Source organism: Lontra canadensis, unplaced genomic scaffold (assembly GCF_010015895.1).
Source record: "Lontra canadensis isolate GAN:19392208 unplaced genomic scaffold, GSC_riverotter_1.0 scaffold98, whole genome shotgun sequence".
NCBI classification, from domain to species: Eukaryota; Metazoa; Chordata; class Mammalia; order Carnivora; family Mustelidae; genus Lontra; species Lontra canadensis.
In genome coordinates this window covers 3,780,350-3,801,357 of record NW_022631092.1, presented here as the reverse complement: position 1 = coordinate 3,801,357, position 21,008 = coordinate 3,780,350, and the positions used below count along the sequence as shown (strand labels likewise).

At 37.0% G+C, this 21,008-nt stretch overlaps 1 protein-coding gene across 6 annotated transcripts in view; it reads right to left on the bottom strand.

Annotated features, from left to right (window-relative positions):
- Positions 1-21,008, bottom strand: part of PCNX1 (pecanex 1) — a 152,425-nt gene that overhangs the window by 127,236 nt on the left and 4,181 nt on the right. The gene's annotated exons all lie outside the window — the stretch shown is intronic.

Sequence of the window (21,008 nt, the reverse complement as noted above, 5' to 3'; positions counted from 1 at the left end):
ATTAGTAACCTGACACTGTGATATAAATCATTCTTTTATTAATCAATTGAAATAAATCATTAATTTGATAAAAATAATTCAGTAAATTGATAAAAATAATTCATTTAAGTAGTAAATACGAGGACCAGAAGCTGTCTCACAAAATTCAACTTTAAATAGCTTGACCTACTTCTTTATTCTGTTTGTTTCCGATATACTCTACTGAAACAATTTTTCCAGGATTCATAGTAAATGAAAATAAGAATTCATTAACAAGGTCTGTCAACATGACTTTGCAATTTTGAAAAATAGCAGCTACGTTATTACCTCACAAAATGTCAGCTGAGGATATATCCAATAGGATTATCTTCAGACCAATACATATAAAATAATGGATTCCTGGGGCACTCAGGTGGCTCAGTCAGTTAAGCGTCCAACTCTTCATCTCGGCTCGGGTCATATCTAAGGGTCGTGAGATCAAGTCCTGCATGGGCTCCACATTGGGCATGAAGCCTGCTTAAGAGTCTCTCTTTCTTTCCCTCTGCCCCTTCTCCCCCTACCCACGCCCAAGCTCACACTCTCTTACAAAAAAAAAAAAAAAAAAAAAGGTAAATCAGTAAGATGTATAAATTAAATGCATACTCTTAAGAATCTTAACAGAACCTATATATCCTTCTGGCCTGAGCTCACTGAATTTACTGAAACAGAAAGATGGTATTGCACACTATATAATCAATCCATCCCTATCTTTAAATGTTAGGGGTGTCTGGGTGGGTCAGTCAGTTAAGCACCAGACTCTTGATTTCGGCTCAGGTCAAGATCTCAGGGTCAAGACTGAGCACCCCCCCCACCCCACACTCACCAGGTGGGCTCCACACTATGGAGCCTGCTTAAGATTCTCTCTCCCCCTCTCCCTTTGCCTTCTGCCCCTCCTCCCCCTACTCATGTGCGCATGCTTTCTCTCTCTTAAAAAAAAAAAAGGAAATGCTAAAATCAGGCAAGGTATGATACACACTAGATTTAAAATGAGGTAAACATGCTTAACCGAAAAAATGAATTAAGGAGTGAATATAGCATATTTAATACCACCATTTACTCATTTTCCATAGAGGCAACTCTGACACACTTAACTCAGTGCATATAAGCTTTATTCATTGATTGAACATGTATTTACTAAATGCCTATTAAGTCCCAGATACTCTTTGAAAGAGTAATACTGCCCTGCACGTGGGTGGCTCAATTGGTTGAGCGTCTGCCTTTGGCTCAGGTGGTCCTAGGATTGAGCCGCTGAGCTCTCTGCTCAGCAGGGAGCCTGCCTCTCCCTCTCCCTCTGCTTGGGCTCTCTCTCTCCCTCTTGCTCTGTCAAATAAATGAATAAAATCTTTTTTTAAAAATGGTAATATTGCAATAAACAAGATCCTTACTCTTCCTGAGCTTTTTAGAAGAATGACTAATTTAGTGTTCTACTCAGCACCAGGAACTTTAAAGCGATTATCTCACAACAAATGCTTTGAAAGAAGTACTAGTATTACCTCTATTTTATAGATAAGAAAACTTGAGGCCATGAAGTTATTTGCCCACAGCTGGTAACTGGTAAAAATAGTCTAACTCCAGTGGTTAAGAACCTGAGTTTTGTGAGAGTTTAAGTTTTATTTAGTAATCTCCACATCCAACATGGGGCCTGAACTCCCAACCCAAGATCAAGAGTTGCAGTCTCTTCTGAATGAGCCAGTCAGGGGCCCCTAGAATCTGAGTTTACAACACCACAATAGGCAGTCTTCCCTCCAAGGCAACACTCCACAACTTGTTTTTTTGTTTTTGGTTTTGTTTTTTCATTATCACCCTAAGGGCCCTTTCTGACATTTTTTCCTCAATCACTCCTGTGAAACAACTGAAATTTTATATATATTTCTGCCCCTGGTTCCTGGCACAGACCTCCTAAAACCCTTGGAATTCCTAAGTGAGAAGAGCCCTAGAAGCATCTTTTGTTCTAATATTGGTCTTTGACTCGGGTTCCTGACATGTAAGTTCCTTGGAATCTTCTGGGTGATAGCAATGTCTTTGTTCTAATGAAGCAGATGTTGGTGGATTCTTTGATGGGGGCTTCTCACCAGAAAGACCAAGCCATGATTAGAAGTTTGGGATTTCAGGAATGTCTGGGTGGCTCAGTGGGTTAATCCACTGCCTTTGGCTCAGGTCATGATCCTAGGGTCCTGGGATCGAGTCTTGCATTGGGCTCCTTGCTTGGTGGGGAGCCTGCTTCTCTCTTTGCCTCTGCCTGCTTCTGCGCACTCTCCCTCTCTCTCTCTCTGACAAATAAATAAATAAAATCTTAAAAAAAAAAGAAGTTTGGGATTTCAGAGAAAGAGAGGGGCTGGAAATGGAGTTAATAATTGATGATGCCCTACATGATGAAGCCTTCACAAAATCTCAGTAGTATGGGGTTTGGAGAGCTTCCAGGTTGGTGAACATGTGGAGGTGCTGGAGAACGGTGCACCCAGAAAGGACCTGAAAGCTCTGCACCCCCTCCCACACACCCTGCCCTACGATCCTTTCTAGCTGGATGTTCATCTGTCTGCTTTATCACATTCTTCCGTAATAAACTGGTAAACAGTAAGTAAACTCTTCCTGAGTACCATGAGCCAGTCTAGCAAATTAACAGAATCTGAGAATGGGGTCGCAGGAACTCCGATTTATAGGCAATAGGTCAGAAACATAGGTGACAACCTGGCCTTGTTACTGGCATCTGAGCTGGGGGGAAGGAAACAGTCTTGTGGGACTGAGTCCTTCAACTGCTGGATCTGATGTGCTTTCCAGGCAGGGTGAGAATTAAACTCAAACTAAATTAAACTAAAAATTAAATTGTAGGACACTCAAATGGTTACTCAGAATTGCTTGGTATGGGAAAAACCCCCACACATCAGAAATGTTTTATGTGTGGTTGTAGCGTAAAGAGTAAAAGAGAAACACATGGAAGCATAGGTTTTTGAAACACTCCCCCTCATGAAATTTTATCACCAGATACACTAAGGCTCTATGTACTGCACGTACATGGGTACTTCATACATAAAAAGATTTCTTCACCACCACCACCCACCCTCCCCCAACAAATAATCTCCACCCCCTTAAGGGCAACACCATATCCACTGAGAAAGTATGCGTTACAGCAAGTTTCTTATCCTCGGCAATGCTGGCATTTGGGGACAGTAATTCTACCTTAGGGGCGCATCTCTAGCCTCCCCCACCGAGAAACCAAGTGGTAACTGTAGCCAAGTTTGGTTAAAATCTCCCAGCCCTAAAAACATGCAGGTAAGTAGCAGCAATTGTTTCTCTTGCTGTCCTTTACACAGTCTCAAGAACTACAGATCCTGATTTTGTCCACAAAAAAATTGGAACGGACGGGCTATAGTAGCCCACAGAGGCTGTCTCTCCACAGCTGGTGTGAAGGGGCACATGCAATAGCAGGAAATAGTATTTTATACAAACATAGCACTGAAAGAACCCCACAGTAGACCAGTAAGTGAAAGGACATTAAATTTTAATAAAATCCATTTATAATACATGCCACAGAAGAAGTCTAAGTAATCCCTCCCTCCAAAATGATGAGCGAGACAAATTATCTCACTTTAAGTATAGATGAGAACCATAACAAAATCCCTGGGAGAACATTGTGTTTTATAATGGGCTTCCATTGTATTCACACAATATGCTGGTCAAGAGGAGCCAAGATTAAGGATATAATTAGATAGTGACGGGAAGGGCAGCTCTGAGAGTCCCAGATTCAGAATATATATCAAAAAAAGATCAGGGACACTAAATTCATCTTGAACATCACAGGTTGGCTTCACCAGGAGATTAATCGGAAAAGCATCTTGTGCGTCTGTGTGGAGGAGCATGGTGAAGAGTGATGTGCTGGTGGTCTGGAGGTCAAAGGGGAAAAGCGGCAAGGAGAGGCGCATGCCCCTGAGCCAGGTTCCTGAACTGTAAAACAGGATAACAGCATCTTCATTTCACACGGCTATGGAGACGATTAAAGGAGAAAATGTGAAAGTGGGTGATGCATGGGCATGTAATAATGGCACAATAACCATATTTTAAATCACATTTAAGCAATATAGTGGCAAAAAAAAAAAAAAAAAAAAACTAAGACAAGCAAACAGAAAGACCTCCAAATAGAAATGGCTCAGAGGAACCAAAATGTGCTACAGAGAAGATGAGCTAAGTAAGACATGTGAGTCCTCAGAATACCCAGAGGTAAATATTTGTCTGATAGCACACAACCAAAGTCATTAAAAAATAGAGACATGTTTCTATAACATGGTAAAGAAAAAGGGATCTATACTTCAAATAAAATTATACTTAATAGAAAACACTAGCATTCCCATTAAAGTAGGGAACCAGGTAATGCTGTCCATATTTTCAACATTACTTAATACAGATATAGAAATTACTATGCAGGGCAATTACACAATAGAAAAAAGTATAAATATTGGAAAGAACTTCAAATTATTTTTCACAAACACAATTGTATATTTGAAAGTCCTTTTAAAATAAGCAGAAATTATTAGAAAAAATAAGCTAATTTCATAAAGTATCTGGTTACAAAATCAATAAATTAAAATCAATTGTTTTAGATGGGATCCTAAAACAGGAAAAGGACGTAAGAAATCTGAATATGGACTTTTCAGTTAATAATGATAGATCAGGGGCACCTGGGTGGCTCAGTGGGTTAAAGCCTCTGCCTTCGGCTCAAGTCGTGATCCCAGGGTCCTGGGATCGAGCCCCGCCTCTGGCTCTCTGCTCTACAGGGAGCCTGCTTCCCTTCCTCTCTCTGCCTGCCTCTCTGCCTACCTGTGATCTCTGTCTGTCAAATAAATAAATAAATAAAATCTTTTAAAGAAAAATAATGATATATCAAATATTGGTTCATTGGTTGTGATAAATGTACCACAGTAATCCAAGATGTAATCTATAGGAAAAAATGAATGCAGGATATATGAGATCTCTTGTACCACCTTTGCAACTTTTCTGTAAGTCTACAACTATTCTAAAAAAAGTTATTTTGGGGGTGCCTGGGTGGCTCAGCCAGTTAAGTGTCTGACTTCAGCTCAGGTTGTGATCCCAAAATCTTGGGATCCAGTCCTGCATCCAGCCCCCTGCTCAACAGGGAGCCTACTTCTCCCTCTCCCTCTGCCACTCTCCCTGCCAGTGCCTTCTTGCTCTGTCTCTCTCTCTCAAATAAATACAGAAAGTCTTAAAAAAGATAAAATGTTATTTTTTAAAAAATCAATAGTTTTCTCATACATAAGCAATTACCAGTTAAAAACAGTAAAATAAATGGTTCTAATTAAAATTTGGAAATTAAAATTTGGAAATTAAAATCTAAGAATAATAATACTAAGGGAAAATGTATAAGGTTAACAGAAAAAAAACTTAAAGAGAAAATTCTCTTTAGGGACCTAAAGGAAAGGAAGATATCACCTTAACTCAGTATTATAAAGACATCAAATTTCGCTCCTTGACGTAATCTACAAATTCACTACCGTCCAATCACAAATTCCATTGCATCCCTGGAAAACTTAACAAAATGGATAAACATGGAACAACAGAAAAAAAAAAAAGGCAAAACTAAACAAAAAATGTAGTAAGACTAAAAATACTATGAAAGAAAAATATATACGTATATAAAATAAGGGTTACCAAAAGTACAAAGCATTCACCTAAGAGCCGATAAAACAGAAACCAAATACACCAGTGGAAACTTAAATTATGAAAAAGATGGCATTTAAACTACTAAGAAAAATATGAGATGGTTTAATAAATTAGGCTGACTGGGATAACTCCTGTCAAAAAAAATTTTTTTAACCAGATGTTCACACATTACTTACAGCAAAATAAATTCCAAATGGGCTAGACTATAAAAATTATTAGATGTTTACAATTATATTACAAAGGACTAATCTCCTTAATATGTAACAGTGCTCAGATATCAGTAAGAAACAAGCTAAGAGAAAATGGATAAAGCACGTGAACTCTTCACAGAGAAATGATAAAAACCCTTAAGCTTATGAAAAACTGCTCAAACCCACTCAAAGTAAGAGATATGCAAATCAAGCCACTCTAAGATACTATTTCTTACCTATGAAAACAGCAAAACTATGTGAGGCTGTAGCACATGTGAGAAACCTACTCTCATGTATTGCTTCCAAGCATGCTAGGTGAGGAATACAATACCTCTGAAGACAATTTCGCACTATCTTTCAAAATTACAAAAGCATTTATTCTCTGAACAAGCAATCTCATTCCTAGGAATTTATCTTAATACTATACCCGGACACATGAGATGACATTTATACAAATTATTTACCCCAGAATGGTTTGTGTTAGCAGAAGTTGGCAAACAAATTAAATGTCTATATATCTATAAAACCTATATTTAATATAGGTTTTATAGATATATAATATATATATTTTTTATTTTATAGATATATAATAATATAATTTATTTATTTATATATTTAATATATAAAACCTATATAAAATACACAATATATACTAATATATGTGTTATGTATGCATTACATATAACATACATAAAACATATATATACATTATATATGACATATAAATTAAATATATATGTATATATAATATATCCACACAATGGAATTCTATACAACTATTTAAAAAAAACTGAACCCAACAAACAAAAATCCAGGACCAGCTAGCTTCACTTGTGAATTCTATCAAACATTTAAAGAATACCAATCCCTCTCAAACACTTCCAAGAAAGAGAAAAGGAAGGAACAGTTCCAAACTCATTTTATGAGGCCAGCATTACCCTGATGCCAAAACCAGACAAGGACACCACAAGAAAATTATAGACCTATATCCCAGATGAACATAGATGCAAAAATCCTCAAGAAAATATTAACCAAATTCAAAAATACATTAAAAGAATTCTACAACATGACCAAGTGAGATTTATTCCACTTGATGCAAGAATGGTTTCACATCTGCAAATCAGGGGTGCCTGGGTGGCTCAGTTAAGCATCTGCCTTCGGCTCAGGTCATGATTCCAGAGTCCTGGGATAGGGCTCCCCATCGGGCTCTCTGTTCAGCAGGGAGCCTGTTTCTCCTTATACCTCTGCCTGTTGTTCCCCCTGCTTGCACTTTCTCTGTCAAATGAATAAATAAAATATTTTAAAATAAAATCTGCAAATCAATGTGATAGGCCACATTAACAAAATAAAGGATAAAATCATGTATCAGCTCAACAGATGCAGAAAAAGCATCTGACAAAATTTAATATCCATTTATAAAATTCTCAAAAAAAGTAGATATAGAAGGAACATACCTCAACATAAAGGTCTTATATAACAAGCCCACAGTTAATACTACACTTAACAATGAAGGCCTTATATAACAACCCCACAGTTAATATTATACTTAACAGTGAAAAGCTGAAAGCTTCTCCTCTAAGATCAGGAACAAGACAAGCATTCCCCTCCTTACCACTTTTATTCAATATAGTATTAGAAGTCCAAGCCAGAGCAATTAGGTAAGAAAAAGAAATAAAAGGCATCCAAATTGGAAAGAAAGAAATAAAACTCACTATTTGCAGATGGCATATTATATTTAGAAAACCTCAAAGGCTGTTTAAACAAAAATACCAAAAAAACTGTTAGAAGAAATCAATGAATTCAATAAAGTTGAGGATTTAAAATCAGTGTACAAAAACGTGTTCCTTTTTTAAAGATTTATTTTTTGAGGTGGGGGAGGGAGCGCACAGAGCGGCACAGGGAGAGAATCTTCAAGCAGACTCCCTGTTGAACACCGAGCCCAACAGCGAGCTCAACCCCATGACCCGATATTATTAACTGAGCTGAAACCAAGAGTCAGCCACTCAACCAACTCAGCCACTCAGGCACCCTTGTAATGTTTCTATACACTAATAACAAGTTTTCAGAGAAATTAAGAAAACAAGCCCATTTACAACTGTATCAAAAAGAATAAAATACCTATGAGTAAATTTAACCAAGGAGGTAAAAGACCTGTACACTGAAAACTATTAGACACGATGAAACTGAAGGCAAATCACAAATAAATGGATAGTCTATGCTCACGGGTTGAAATAATTAATATTGCAAAAATATCCAGGGACACCATGGCGGTGCAGTCAGTTAAGCATCTCACTCTTGGTTTCAGCTCGTGATCTCAGGGTCATGAGACTGAACCCCGAGTTGGGAGACTCTCTCTCCCTCTCCCTTTGCCCTCCCATAAATCTTTTTTTAAAAATTGCTAAAATGTCCATGCTACCCAAAGCAATTCCTATCAAATTTCCAACATCATTTTCCACAGAAATAGAAGAAACAATCCTAAAATTTGTATGGGACCATAAAAGACTCAAAGGAGCCAAAGCAATCTGGAAAAAGAACAAAGCTGGAGGCATCACACTCCCTGATTTCATTACAAAGCTGCAATAATTAAAACAGCATGGTATTGGCACAAAAACACACATAGATCATAGAACAGAATAAAGAGCCCAGAAATACACCCACACATATATGGTCAATTGATTTACAACAATGGAGAAAGGACAGTCTCTTCAATAAATGGTTTTGAGAAAACTGGACAATCGGGTGCAAAAGAATGAAACTGGACCACTGCCTTACACCATACAAAGTAACTCAAAATGGATTAAAGACTTAGAAACCTAAGACCTGAAACCATAAAACTTCTAGAAGAAAACATAGAAGTAAGCTCCTTGACCTTAGTCCTGGCAAGGTTTTTGGAGGGGTTGACACCTTAAGCAAAAGCGGCGAAAGCAAAAATAAACAAGTAGAACTACATCAAATTAAAAAGGTCTTCACAGCAAAGGAAACCCTCAACAAAATAAAAAAGCAACCTGCTGAATGGAGAAAATACTTGCAAATCCTATATATGATAAAAGGCTAATATTCAAAACACAGACAGAACTCCTATAACTCACAGCAAAACATCAACCAAATTTAAAAAATGGGTGGAGGACCTGAATAGACATGTTTCCAGAGACATAAAGATGGCCAACAGGTATATGAAAAGGTGTTCAGCATCACTACCAGGGAAAGGCAAATCAAATCCACAGGAGGTATCATATATATATCATATATATGTATGTATGTATGTATACATACATACATATATATGATATATATATGATTGAATGTTACTGAACCATAAAAGAGAAGGAAATATTGCTATATGCCACAACATGGATTGACCTTGAAGGCACTATGCTAAGTGAATTAAGTCAGACAGAGAGTGGGGAAAAACTAAAACAACTGAGCTCATCAATACAGAGAACAGGCTAGTAATTACCAGAGGTGGGTGGGGTGATAGACAAAATGGGTGAAGGAGGTCAAAAGGTAAAAATTTCCAGTTACAAAATAAATAAGTCATGGGGATATACTCTAAAGTTAATAATATTGCATTGCATATTTGGAAGTTGCTAAGAGAAAAAAGGTTTCAACACAAAAAAATTATAATGCTGCATGGTGACATGTTAATTACACTTATTGCGATCATTTCACAGTATCTACACATATTGAATTATGTTGTATACCTGAAACTGACATAATGCTACACATCAAGTATATCTCCAAAAAAAAAAAAACAAACCCAAAACCACTGAAGAAGCCCTTTTGGTACTGATGCACATATGTTTAAGATATATTAAGCACGGCGGAACAGTATATAGAATGCCGTAGGTGGGGGAATTTGACTCTGTAGGTTGGTGAGCTTCACAGTGGTTTCTTATGGGAGATGGTGCAGGAGGAAACCTGGGAAGACGGTGGGCTGGTATAAAAGGGCAACTTTTTACCACCTTTAGAGTAGTATGTGTGGTTTTAATCTAACCATGCAAATTTATTCCCAAATTTAAAAAATTAGATGAAAACAGGGATTCCTTTTTTACAAACTTTTAATACAGAAGGGCCTCATAAGCATGAAGAAAACTAGTAAATGTGGCTACTAAAAAATGTTCAATTTATATGTTCAAAAAACCCAATCATAAAGTTAAAAGACAAAGTAGGGAGAAAATGTAATACATGACAAAGAGCTGATACTTATAGGGCTCTCAAAAATCACTTAGCACAACAACATGACTTTCAAAAAAAGATAAAGGATACAGGAAGCAATTTAAAAAACATAAATGTCTGGGGCACCTGAGTGGCTCAGTGGGTTAAGCCTCTGCCTTCGGCTCAAGTCATGATCTCAGGGTCCGGGGATAGAGTCCTGTATCCGGCTCTCTGCTCAGCAGGGAGCCTGCTTCCCCTCTCTGCCTGCCTCTCTGCCTACTTGTGATCTCTCTCTCTGTCAAATAAATAAAATCTTTAAAAAAAAAAAAAAATATATATATATATGTCTAGTAGGCATATGAAAAGACACTTGAACTTATTATTAAAGAAACAAATTAAAACAAGATGCCATTTCACACTATCACACTGCAAAAAATTTGTAATAACCAAAGTTGATGAGAATAAAGGGAAATAGGTTCTTTCACACTGGTAAAAATAAAATTGGTATAGCTTTTTTTAAGGTGTAATTTGGCAACATCTGGGTGAATTTAAATATGTGTATTCTTTGACCTAGCCATTTCTTTTCTAGAAACTTAATGCTGTACACTCCCACAAGCAAGAGTTTATATACACAAATGTGCACCACAGCACTGTTTGTTTTTACTGTGGTCTTTTGCTTTGGATGATACTTTTATTATGGACTGTATATATGCATACAGTTTCTAGAGATAGTATTATTTTCATGATAATACCTAATGGTGGTTTTTTTATCTGGAAAGTGAAATGCTCAAGAAACATACCATACCAGGTAAAAAGCACCATGTAAGCACGCTATTATCAGTACTATACAAGTACTGATACTGATAATGCAGGCTACAGCCTAAATTAGTTATGCAGTAATTCACTCACTGCTGGAAAGTGCAGATGACCTAAACCAACAACCTAACCAGGAAACAATAAGGTATTTTCAGACGTTCACAAAAAAAAGAGTAAGACCTCCCAGGCTAATAACTGTTAACTTGAGGTGTCTATCAGAGTACCGTATAGGCATTTTCTGTTGGTACATTTAGGGGTTGCTGTTTTTCAAAATACACATATCCAGAATCTCCTCTCTGGTACTGATTTATCGGAATGAAGCAAAATAGAACCTCGGGCAAGTTGATTCACAAGGATTAGATAGTGGGTTTGGGTTCTTTTTTTAAGAAAGTTAACAACAGGGGCGCGTGGGTGGCTCAGTGGGTTAAGCCTCTGCCTTCCGCTCAGGTCATGACCTCAGGGTCCTGGGAAAGAGCCCCGCATGGGGTTCTCCGCTCAGCAGGCAGCCTGCTTCCTCCCCTCTACCTGCCTCTCTGCCTACTTGTGATCTCTCTCTGTCAAAAAAAAAAAAAAAAAAAGGAAAGAAAGTTAACAATAGCTCTGTCCCATGTATCACCTATGAATAACCCTGTGTCCCATGCTATATGCCAGCAATTCTCAAGTAGAGCATCGTGACAGACACTAGTAAGGAACGTAAACTCAACAACGTGCTTTACAAATAAAAGGCAGACTCAGGGTTATCTCTACAACAGCCTCACTCTAGCCTGTGCTGTGATACACGTTTTGTTGCAGGAGAAGGAAAAGAGGTGAATAGTGAGTGACTCAGAGTGAGCAGAGGAGTGAAGGGCATAATTTGAAACCATCCCATGGAGAATTCTAATTCTCCTCAACCTATTAATAAGCAAAAAACTATAAAGTTATAATTAGCTGAAAGCCACATGCCAATGCCTAAAATAGTGGGAAGAGCTATGTGGTGCCTTCTGTGATATTACAATTATTTTGACTTTCCTTATTTTACGTACCAATACAGTTTCAATAAGAAAGCCAAAATAGACACATAATGAAAGCTTGAGTAACAGTGACCTGCATAATATGAAATAGGAACAAAAATGATGCCAGTAAAATCTGTCAGTACATATGTAAGATTACCGAAACAAAGGAAAAGCAACAATGAAAGGGAAATTTGAAATAGAACACTAATCACGTTGAATATCATGCTAAAATATGTAAGTTCTAGAAACTATAACTTTGGACAATAAAATAAATGTTAAGTTTTCAGGAACGACAGAAAATAGAGAGGAAAAAATGACATCACAATTAGACAAATCCGTAATGTAGAACATTCTATAAGGTAATTAGCCTTCAGGTGCCTGGGTGACTCAGTGGGTTAGGTATCTGCCTTCCGTTCAGGTTGTGATCCCAAGGGTCCTGGGATCATGCCCCTCATCAGTCTCCCTGCTCAGCAGGGAATCTCCTTCCCCCTCTGCCCTACCCCTCATTTGTGCTCTCTCTCTCAAGAAAATAAAATCTTAAAAAAAAAAAGGATAATTAGCCTTGAGTTTTTAAAAAGTCAGCTGAATAGGGAAGAAATGATTAATACTAACTAGATCCCTGGATTGGAAAAACTAGCTATAAATGACATTTTCAGGGTAACTGGGGAAGTCTGAATATAAACTAGATGTTAGGTATAAGAGAACTATTAATTATCTTCAATATGGTAGAAGTGTTAGGAATATAAAGATGAAACCTGAAGCATTTAGTGGTAAAGAGTCATGATGTATCAGATGCCTACATGTAGAAGAGTGTGTATACAGATATATGTACAGATATCCATCATACGTCAGTATATGGTTGAAGCAAATATGACTTAAGATTTTTATTAATTTGAGAGAAAGCATGCGTGTGCGCTAGCAGGGTGAGGGCTGGAGGGGGAGAGGGACAAGTGGGCTCTGTGCTGACCACTGAGCAGAGAGCCTGCGGCGGAGCTCAGTCTCATGACTCCGAGATTGTTACCTGAGCCAAAAATCAAGAGTCAGCCTCTTAACCACATGAGCCACCCGGGTGCCCCATAAATATGATTTTTTAAAAGGTTCATAATTGCTGAATCTAAATAGAGATATGGATGAACATGTGTTATTCTTTCAACCTTCTTGTTCATATAATTCATGTTAAGAAATTTTTTAAAAATTACTCAGCTTACTCTTCAATAGCACATACTGCATATTTTAATATTCCTGTGGCATAAAGGACTGAAAAAAAGATATTTTGATAATACAGTATAATTTTATTAGATCAAGTAAATTTATTCTCTCTTTTAAAAAATTAAGTCTTTAAATTGAGGATTTTCTTACTAAAGTGCCGCAAAAGCCCTCTTTATTCCCTTGCAAAGTTCACTTGGTTTCTGTCTTAAGGGCCTGTGATGCTTGTGGAAATGATGCGCAATGCTTCATCTGTGGCATATGCTGTGGCATCAATAAGATACTGCAAACGATAACTGGTATATTGGGGTTCTTTTTAACTATTTGTTTTTATATCTTTTCCTTTAACCATTCCAGATAACTTTTTTCAGAAGCAGTAATATTATGGGCATAAATGCTATTGTGTGAAGTTTAAAAAATAATTCACTGAGGAAGACTCAGTATGTTGGATGTGTTACAATTAAATTCTTCATAACAGAGCAAATCACCACACCTCAGAACATACTCTCTTTTAACAAACAATCTTTCCTCCAGAACAAAGATTCATTTCCCTGGTGGGAAGATATGGGAACCACTGCTCCAGCTCACATAACAAACCTCATAAAGGCCCTCCCGCAAGGCCTGCCACAGTGCCCAGCATACAATAAATGTTTTCAACATAGAATTATCCTTTGCATAAAGACTTTTAGGAAATACCTGCATCCTCCTTCCAATTCCTGAACACTGTATGACACATAAGGAACTAATCATATTCTACCCTGTAATATGGTTGTGTATTTGTTTCATGGCCTCTAATTTATAAATTAGGAAGAACAACAGTATACAGGAAACTAAGACACTGCTGTCCATTTTGCATGAATGATGTCTAAAGCCACTGTCATCTTTAGGATTACGTCATTTCATACAATTTTTTGTCTGTGAACTATCTCAACTTTAAAACAGTGTAACACAGGTTAATGGTCAATGCATGATTCAAAAATCATTCAGAATACACTGCTCTTGTGTCCATCTCAAGTGTACTGGTCCCAAACATAAAACCTTTCACTAATTTTTCTTATAATATACAATTTGATAAGTAGTTATAAGTCATAAGATTCCTTAAAAAATAGAATCCTAACATGGTAAAGGAAAGCAGTAAGAAAACCATATTAACAATGAGGATACTAAATTCAATTTAGTATTCGGGACTGGATCCTAAAACAGAAAGGGGACATTAGTGGGAAAACTAGTGAAATCCACATAAAGTCTATAGTTTGTTAAGAGTACAGTACCAGTGTTAATTTCTTCATTTTAGTAAATGCACCATAGTTATGTAAGATTTTAATATTAGAGAGCGCTGGGAAAAGGGTATACAAAAACTCTCTATACTATTTTTGTAACTTTTTTGTAAATCTAAAGTTATTTCAAAATACAAAGTTTTAAAGATAACTTCAGTGGTTGAATCTGTTTAGTTTATGTCTAGACAACACTCAGGGAGTAAGGAAGGGTAGGAAAAGGAAAACACCCAGATACATAATTCAAGCTTCTCAAATCTGTGACTAATCTTCCTGCCTATTCTCAGCACAGTTGGCACTCAGGGTTCTATTTGGTCTGTACAAAGCTCTACAGAATAGGACTTTTTTTTTCCCCCTAAAAACCTCAAAAGGAAATGGCTTGCCTTTCCCTAGGTTTTTTCTTTCTTATCATAACACAAAGCAACAGAGACTAGCACCAGCAGTGCAAGTTTAAAAAGACACAACCCCTTGGGTTCTAATGATAAAAGAAGAGAAGGAAATTCTGAACTATTTTACAGTTCTACCAAAGAAAGCATTTAACCAACTTTTTCAGGAAATAAGCAGAGCAATCAGAATCAGTAGCTACTAATTTTACTGTAATTTGGTAAAATGTGCCTATTATTAAAGATAGATGACAACAGTAGAAAAATACGTGTTGCAATCTGCCCTTTTCCATACCATTAGTCAATGCCATTCTTGTGTTACTATTCCTGGGTATCTCAAGTGTCCTAGCCCACCTACAGAATAACTCTCCGCCCTCACCAGCTATGCAGAAACACAGGAAAACCATTTGATTTACCTCAAATTAGATTAACAGGAAGAAACAATCAACCTCTTCTCAAAAAAACATTCTGCTTTTTTATCAGTTGCCTGCTATGAAAATTATCCGACTACAGAACATGGGAAAGAGAACAAAGATGTTACGTGATACATGTCAGTGCCATAAAATCCTTTATCTGTACGGAGTGTGAATTAAAAAGTATTTCAGGAGAAACTCTATTGTCAAAAACAGAATATTACTGAAATGACTTTATTTAACATTCCATTGAATAAGACATTTACAACAATAGCACCCTGTTTGGGAAAGTGTTGAGTGGAGGTGGGAAGTACTCTCAACACTGGTTTGGGGGGTTTTTTGGGAGATTTTATTTCTTTATTTTTGAGAGAGGGAAAGAGAGAACAAGTGGGAGAGAGGAGAAGGGCAGAAGGAGAAGCAGACACCCTGCTGAGCAGGGAGCCCAATGCAGGACTCCATCTCAAGACCCTGGGATCATGACCTGAGCCAAAGGCAGATGCTTAACTGACTGAGCCACCCAGGTGCCCACTCTCAACACTGCCAATGAAAATTTAAATCAGGACAGCCTTTTGAGAGGGCAAGTTGGTTTGGTTTGGTTTTGACCATTTTCTTCTTTTCAAAATGCTCTCTTTCCTTGACTTCTGTAACAGATCCCTCTCTCCGTTTTCCTCTTGCCTTTCTTGTCTTCTTTGCTGATTTTTAACTGCTCATTTTTAAGGCCTTGGAGTTCTGTCTCTCATTTTCTTTATAATGAATTACACTTTTTCCCCAGATCTTATCTACTTGTGCCCTGGAGTTATCCCCTGTAGGTGACAACTATACAGAGGTGATAACTTGTAAGTAAATTTTGCCCCAAATTTCTCTCCTGAACATTCCTCTTCAACAATCTGAACTCATGCTCTTCAAAGGTATCCCCAAAATTGCCTGGCAACCCTACCATCCCTTGCTGGTCAGTTCACTTCCCCACTCTCCAAAAATCAGGATAGCATTTCACCTTCTGGAAATCCTCCTCAAACCTTGAATATCCTCCTCACCTCCCCTCTCACTCTCAACAGAAAACACTGTATTTCAAGGAGACCATCAAAATTTTTAAAAACCTCCCTCAACTTTCAGCACCAACTGTTCATCCCCTCTTCCACCAGCATTCCTCCTCTCCGAGGATGATCCCTTACGACCTGCGCTCTCCGAACCACAAACCTCTCCCCCGCCTTCTCCAGAGCCTTGCATTATTATTCAGCATTCCCTCACTATGTTCTCTCTCAATATAAAGAAAGATTAACTCATTGTAAACTGCATGGTTATCAAACACAAATATACATATTCCTTAATTCAACAAGTCTACTTCTAGGAATTTATACAAAAGACTAACACAAAGATTTAACTGCAAGAATATTCACCCTAGTGTTTTCTCAACAGCTAAAAATTACAACCTATATAACTAATAACGGAAAATGATTCCATACACTATAATACATCTATACTATGACCTACTACAGAGCTATTAAAACTGTTACTTTTTTCCCCACATGGAAACATTTACAATTTATAGTCAAGAAAAAATAGAAGGCTTCAAAACAGTACAAATTTTACAAACCCATTTTTGTAAGAAAGAAGCGTAATACATATTTATAAGCTCCAAATACACTCTGGTTACTAAAATGTTCAACAAACTGGGTGAATGGGATTACAAGTAGTTTTATTTTCTTCTTTTTACTTACCTGTAATTTCGGAGTTAGCAAAAAACCCCACAAATATATATATAATATATAATATAGTACACACACACACATACATATACAATTGAACAAAGATTCTACTACACTGACAGAAAAATCTAAATACTAAGCAAAGAGAAGTACAGTATTAAGGAGCACAAAAATTGAAATGAGAGGATAAAGTATACAATTATCATTAATTCATTTTAAATTAAAACATGTTCTTATTTGGGGAGAGAAAATGTTTTTATAATTAATAAAGTTTTCCAGTTTCTTTTGAGTCCTCATAAAACCTACCCTCATGATGGGATGACACCTTTTACATAAAGCCAAAAAGTGAAATAAGGTCCTCTCTACAGGAGACTAGATAAAGATGAATAAACTCTAATACATTCATACAAAAGAACACTGCTCATCAGTAAAAAAAGAACAAGTTGCTGATATATATGACCTGAATAAATCTCAAAAACATTATGCTGAATGAAAAAGGCTTACACAAAGGTAATGCTACATGATTCCATTTAAATGAAGTTCTAGAATAGGATAAACTAATCTACGATGGGGAAAAATTTCAGAATAGGGGTAAGTTGACTGGGAAAGGCAAGCAGGAAGTTTCTGGGCTGACATTCAAGTTCAACAACATGAAGTCGCACTACACAGGTGCATGCATTTATCAAAATTCAAAACTCTTCCAATGGTCCACTAGGATTTGTGCCTATTAGAACTCTAGCTAATGATATGCATGCTGAAATGTTTAGGGTGATCTATAATGGTGTCTACAACTTACTTCACAAGCATCCCTCTTTTAAAATAGGTCTTAATAGATAGAGGGATACAAAGACACACAACATGTAATTTTAAAAAGATAGGAGGTGGTGGTGTAAAATTCTCTCAACTCTTCTCTATGTCTGAAATTCTCATAATAAAATACTGGAGGGGCGCCTGGGTGCCTCAGTGGGTTGGGCCTCTGCCTTCCGCTGGCGTCATGATCTCAGGTTCCTGGAATGAAGCCCCGCATCAGGCTCTCTGATCAGCAGGCAGTCTGCTTCCCCCTCTCTCTCTGCCGGCCTCTCTGCCTACTTGTGATCTCTCTTCCTCTGTCAAATAAATAAATAAAATCTTAAAAAAATGAATAAAATAAAATAAAATACTGGAAAAATTTAACTTTCAGCAAACTATGTGGTTAAATATATGTATTTGAAGGCAGAAAAAGGAATAGAAACATTCCTAGTTCTTCAATTACCAAATGATCTAACAACTGGGAGTAATTTCTCAAAAGGTAGAAAATATTCCATCTTTAACAAGACACTAAAAGATTTTAGCAATCAATAGCCATTTTTGTAAAATCACAAGCATTTCTACAAGTTGACAAATATGACTGCTTTCTTGGGAACTTCATTTGTAAACTCTCTCTGAACAATGTATCCTTAATTTATTATAGGTGACATAATAAAGAGAAAAGAGTTATAAAAATGTTATAGCCAGGGGTGCCTGGGTGGCTCAGTAGGTTAAAGCCTCTGCCTTCAGCTTAGGTCATGATCTCAGGGTCCTGGGATTGAGCTCCACGTTGGGCTCTCTTCTCAGTGGGGAGGCTGCTTCCCCCTCTCTCTCTGCCTGCCTCTCTGCCTACTTGAGATCTCTCTCTGTCAAATAAATAAATAAAATCTTTTTAAAAATGTCATAGCCAACTATGGAAACAATTGCATCTACCTTAATACTAACTGTATGTTAGGTATGAAAAGGCACAGGATATAGGTCAAAACAGACCACCAACTATTCATCAAATTTCTTCCTAAAGGACATAGAAGATACTAATAAATAATCACATTTAATTGTTAACTTATAATACAATAACTTACCTAAAACTTTTTAGGAAACATAAGCTGTTTTAGTCCTATAGTCATCATAACAAAATCTTGTTTACATATTTAAAATATTTTTAAATCTTTGCAAAAGAAAATGACATGAGGGCCTCAGAAAAATCCCTCCGAATAAAGGGTTTATCATTCTGTAGATGATAAACATCAGCTACAGAAAATACAATAAAATAACCTGGAAGAAAAAAATGGAAATCTTCATAAATTTGATATGGATAATTTAGTTTTTGAATATAATCTCTCCATAGATTTATACAGTATATATTACTATATGTATGTGTGTATATGTGTTTATGAAGTTGCATATACAAAAAAACCTATATATGCTACACTCTGAGTGATTTAAGGGCTTTTCAAGAGTTACTCTACATTTGATTTTTCAGTAATTCTATATTTTATTTTTGTCATGCACACGGATACTGAACCCAACCTCCAGGTGAGATATAGAACTCCACCATACAACATGGCCTACCACAATAATTCCCCATCCCCAAATATTCTCTATCAGTTATGTTAATAAGACTAAAGAAGGTTCACATATATCATAAAAAATTCCTTTAACAAATATTTAGTCAAAGCTTCCAACAGCCAAGCATGAGGACAGACACTGGATACACAATACCCACTAGATCACATGACGCCAAGCTTCACAGAATGTACCAGGCATTGGTGGGGGAGAGGTATTAGAGACAGCAAATAAGTAAACAAAGATATAAGTACGTGGTTATGGTTAAAACCATGAAAGCAAGTTACAGGGTGGAATGATGGAAAAGAGAGAGAGAACTTGCTTATGGTTATTAGGTCAGACCTCTCTGAGGAGATGATAGCGAAGCCCAGCCCTAACGACCAAGCAGCAGCCAGCTCTGCAAAGAGCAGAGGGAAGAGTATCCCCTCAGAAGTCACAGCACGGGCAAAGGCCCTGAAGGAAGATGGGCCCCGTAGGTTGAAATAACCGAAAGTCCAGTGATGTAACTACGGGACAAACTGCAGACAACGGCAGAATCATTGTCATCGAAGCTTTAGTAAGAATATTGGATTTTATTCCCAAGGTAAAAGAAAATCATTGAAGGGTATTAAAAGGGAGAATGACATGACTAGATGGATATCTTCTACTTTGTGGAGAAAGAGTTGTAAAGGGCAAGAACAGAAGCTAAAGTCGTGGTACAGACACAAGAAAAAGAGAAATAGTGTGAACTTGGAAGTGGAAGGAAGGTCTGAGATACTCTGACAGTAGAATTGGTAAGATTTGCTCATAACGCAAGGAGGAGGTAGACAGTATGAGCAACTACATACATGATGGTGACAGATGAAGAAAACGAGTTTGGTCGTGGGGTGTCGGAAGGGTTAGCAGGGAATCCAGACCAATTTAGACATGGTATCTCTGAGATGCCCGCAGGACAGCCAAGAGGATATGATGAGTAGGCAGCTGGATTTAGGTCAGAGGATGGAACTTAGGGGTGTATCAATCAGGTTCTTTAAACTGGCCTGATGTCTATAAAACACAAACAGGCCACCCTCTAGATACTCTGCATCAGAATGACCACGCGCACAAGCTCTTTTTTAACATGTTCAAGCGATTCTGACATCAAATGGAGTCTAAGAACCAATTATGTAAACAGATTTTAATGTTATACAGTTCATCACCTAAGGATATAGCTCTTTGGAGAAGAAAACAATAAGCAATAAGATAATGGTCTGACCAATAAATCAAGAGTTATCTAATGTCCTCCAGTCATACAGCATTATAGAGGTAACACAGTTCTAATTGGCCATTCTTTCAAATGGCATTTACTTAAGGCCACTCTGAAGGTGAATAATTTTTTATTTCATAAATATTTGCTTACAAAATACACATGAAATACCTCACAATGAGTAAATCAAGGTTCAGAAAGGTAGAAAGTCATACCCAAAGGACTTACAATCAATAAGAGACAAAATTCACAAATCAAGATAATACCAATTACAATCTGCTTTCCACAACACAAAAAAGCCACAAAGCTCATGACTACAAAGCTCACCATCTGTCACATGTCATGTGCAAAAATGATTACAGTTGACCCTTGAACAACACCTGCTTGAAATACATGGGTCCACTAACATGCAGATTAATACAACACAGTACTATAAATGTATTTTCTCTTATGATTTTAGCACTCTTTTCTCTAGCTTACCTTATTAATTATACCTTATATATATATATACCTATATAATAATGCCTTATTATTATAACACAGCATATAATACATACAACATACAAAATATGTTACTTGACTGTGTAACCAGTAAGGCTTAGGG